Here is a 4,306-nt window from a genome sequence, read left to right as displayed (position 1 = left end):
CAGCTTGTATAAGGTTCTGTGTTTGGATTCATGTGGGAATCAGAGTTGTCTGTCTTCTACTGTACATTCAGATTGTCCAGTTTTAATGTTTTTAGTGTAAGTAAACACATTCAGAACAATGTGAGTCTTGTTCTCTTGCTCCTTTGATTTGGTTGTAATTAGAACCCCTTTGCTGCCAGTGGGGGGTGGAGGTGGTGGAGGTGGTGGGAGCTCCTGGTCCTGTGGTCTGTTCATAGCAGTCTGCATTTCTTCTCTTTGTTGCCTTGCGTGATAAACCTTTCTTTTTTTAAAAAATAAAGTTCATTTACCTCTGATGTTCTGGGCTACTTATTTTCGTTCTCTGGCTGGAAGGATCCGAGTGAAGTACAAACATCTATTTTGGAAAAGCTTTTTTTTTTGTTTTTTTACACATTTTGCCTGAAATTCATTCAAAGTTTGGACAATGGCATCTAAAATAGACACCCTCTGAATCATTAGCTCAGCATGCTTTTTTCCCACAATAGGTCCACTAACACAGCTCTTTTATTACCAGGAGATCCATGTAACTCTTTAGAGGGAGCTTAAGGGACTTTGAAAATATTTCTTTGATGTGAGCAGGCCAGGCTTCTCGCGGTAGTTTTGGAGCAGTGGAGATAAGGTGAGCTTGGAGCGGGTGATATATGACTTGCATGAATACTTTCAAACCAAGCTTTAAGCAATTTCACAGCCAGATTATTTCATGAAACTGAACTGATACACTGATATACTGGCTACGCACGCAAAGATGAGGCTGGAGCGGCTCGCTCGTGTCGTCCAATGTTGCTTCCAGCAAAACACCAGTTTCATTTGACACGAGGTAAACGCTGAAATTAGAGGCTTGTTGGTGGTGATTATGGCTTTTGAAATACAGCACAGGGAATATCACAAACAATACATTTCATCTGAAGATTCATAGTCCCCCAATGAAACCTTCCCGACGGCTTCGAGAGCATTTTAACTAAGGTGTAGAGTTACTTCACATTAGGAAGTATTTGAGTTAAATTAGACACTGACTCTTTCTTAAGTAGAATCCATCTGTCTTGCGCTTCAGGCCCTTGTGATTTTAAATGAGCTGTTACGACGGGAGAAAAAATAAAGAAGCCCCAAATCCATCTGTGCAGCCCCTCCCCTGTTGCCCTCAGAGTCAGTTGTAAAAGCAAACAAGCATTCTTTTTAAAGGTACAAGGAAGTTAAAAAAAAAAAAAGGACATAATCCTACCTACTTCCTGTAAATAGGAGAGGCATGGATTTTATCACCCACAGTGCAATAAAATAAGTGGTATATGGATGCACTGTACACATAAACATACAAAAATGTGCGATAGGAGCTGATAATGTTCAGTTTGTGGGGGTGTTGTCAGTTCCAAGCCTGCAACTTGGATTAAGGAGAGCATATATTCTTACAGTCAAGAAGTCTTTCAGGTCACGCAGCGATAATGTTTCAGAGGCACGTGAATGAAAATGGCACCTTCAGATTAAAATACACTGGAAAACCCAAATAACCTGGGAGCTAGAGAATCAATCTTTCTACTCATGGTGCTTAAGAGCAAATTAAGCAGTTTCATTACAAAGAAGTGAAAAAATATGAGTCCTTACAAAAAGGAAGAAAAAAACCCAACAATTTTCCCCCTTTTTCATGATTCATTGAATTTCCGTTCAGTTTAGCTCAACACTGGAGATCGAGGACTCATTACCTCACTAAAATGTGAAACTCAGCCAGAGAAACGCGATGAATACACTAAAAATATATCCGTTCAGCGCTGCCCACATTACAACTTCAACTGCAAAACACTGCAAGGTCTCTCACTTGCAAATGACAAATATTTGACATTTTCAGCCTTGTCTCTGATTCATCTTTCTCATATTCATGTGAAAAAAAACATTGCTTTTTCCAGAAAATAAGCAAAATGTTCTGCATCTATATTTATTTTGTGTTGAGGCAGCTGTGAGAGGTGTCCTCCCAGTGTTTCTGTACTTTTTGACAAACATCCCTGAAAACAAACTAAATATTGAATGTTTTTCACGGTGTAGTGGATTTAGAGAAGAGCTGCAGGAACAGATCTCTGGTCTCACAGAGGACTGAAAGCTTTTAGATGGAGCGACGTCATAAAAACCGCTTGAAGCATTTCAATGCATTTTTTAAAGTTTATTCTGTAAGATAGTTTTGGTAACTCAATAACAGTTGATCAGACTCCAGATAATCAAAAACTATCAGATAGACAAGAATAATTCTGTTTGATCTGAGAATAATGTTTTTTTTATATTATTCATCATTCATTTCCGCATTTAGTTAAAACAGAGTGCCCTTCATGACTGATTTATAAGGTTAACTTTCATGCCACATTGGCTCTTCTAATAATAACTTTGTTTCTGGTTTTAGAGTGGATTGCTTGGGAAAGAAATGGATAACTTATATGCAAGGAATCGACTGCTTAGATGATTTTATGATGGTGATGATGTTACAGTGACACATTTTGGGTTTAGGTCTTTAAACTGAAAGACACGGTGTCAGGCTGGCTGAACAGTTTCCACGACCAGCACAGATGAGTCACAAGGTTAGAAAACAGAACAATCATTAAATGTGCATAGATAGCATTAGTTGGGTTATCAACACCCCAACAGGTGGTCCTTCCTTTTCCAGTATCTTCCGCAGTGAGAGCTGGAATGCGTTCCACATGACCACCTTTAGTGACGGTCAACACTATCAGCAGAGAAAACATCAAAGTTCACCTTCATTTGAATTCGGTTTGACTGCGGGACCTGGTTTTTTGCTCTCTCTCTGGGTGGGAGTCCCATCTGCTCTCCCTCCTGTTAATGGCGCCACAATTAAGACAAACCAATCTTCAGCACAGTTTGTCACTGCTGAAACAGCTTCGTACAGAGGGGGGAACGCAGCAGCAGCCCAGTAACAAACTGCACACAGCTGACAGGAAGCGGCGTAAATCTGCGCCGTGCATGCTGGTTTAGCATGTTGTGTTCACCACTGCTGCTGCATGATGGTGATTGAGGAGCACTAGGAACAGGCTCATGGGCCAACTTCCACTTCACCAGCTAAACCAACATCAGACCTGGGAATAGAAAATCTGCGTCTCAATCTTGTCTTTTTATTGATGGGATTACGACTTTATATAATATATATAGATAGGTTAATTTTATTTTTAATTGCATGTTTAAAATTATTATATTTTGCACATCAAGGCAGTTTTAAACACATCATATAAAGCATTTCTTACCAGTGTGTCTTAACGGTGTGTGTACCAAATTAATATAATGTCTATGTCAAATTTTCAAATTGAAAAAAAGTTCCATGAAGACCCACTTGTCCACTTCAAAAATACATCTTAAAAGAAATGCTGCAACAGTCTGGTCATGAAACTAGAGGGAGCAAACCACTTCCAAGTATTATGCTGCTTGTGTGCGTGTGCGTGTGCGTGTGCGTGTGTGTGGTTTATGTTCTTTCACACTATCAAATTCCACCAAATAAGGGTTTATTAAAAAAACACACCTGCCTTTCTCTGTCACGTGATGTGGTCACATGACTCTGCATCGCCCACCTGTCCTACCATGGCACGAGCGATTGGACTGTGTCTCATTTTGGTTCAGGAAGCTCTGAGGAACACAGTTACAGCTACAGAGGTGAGCAAACCAGCAAGAAGCTCTACAAGTCTGTCAGGTGAGCCAAAGCAACACACATTCAATGTGGATGAACGTGTGTGTGTGTTCTCTATCTCCATCAGCAACTTTCTCACACTAAATAATGAATCCTAATATATGTTAATGTATAAAATAGTGTTTGTCTTTTTCAAAGTAAATATTTCCATGGTCTGAGATTGAATCACTAAATCACTAAATCACTAAGTAAAGTAGTTAAATCCACCCTGGTCATCCCGACCCTGCAAAGCCAAAGTTTCCTAGTTAACAGAGAACAGCTGCTTTTGTGGTTTCATTTAATCAGGTGGTGAGTTTTTAGAGCAGGCACCTCAGCAGAAGTCCTCACTGTCGGTTGGACTTGGAGAGAAACCAGAGTGACCTGTGTTTGTTCTCTCCTGCCAGTTGTTTTCAGCTCACTTCATCAGGTTACAAATCTTAAAAACCAAGACCTGCTGGCTCCAAAGAGCGCGACTTTCTGAAAATCCCACGATGTCGCTGGGAACCAAACAGGTCTTTTAGAAAGACCCGATTCTTTCATGATTGTACAGTTTCATGACTGACAAAGCCCCAATTGCAGGTTCTCTGAGTTAAGTCTCTAAGTATTGGTCAGTGTGGTTTATTTTTTAAACTATTATGA

The sequence above is a fragment of the Salarias fasciatus genome, chromosome 11 (genome assembly GCF_902148845.1).
Source record: "Salarias fasciatus chromosome 11, fSalaFa1.1, whole genome shotgun sequence".
NCBI classification, from domain to species: domain Eukaryota; kingdom Metazoa; phylum Chordata; class Actinopteri; order Blenniiformes; family Blenniidae; genus Salarias; species Salarias fasciatus.
The sequence above is the reverse complement of the archived record's forward strand: the minus strand, read 5'-3'. Positions refer to the sequence as shown.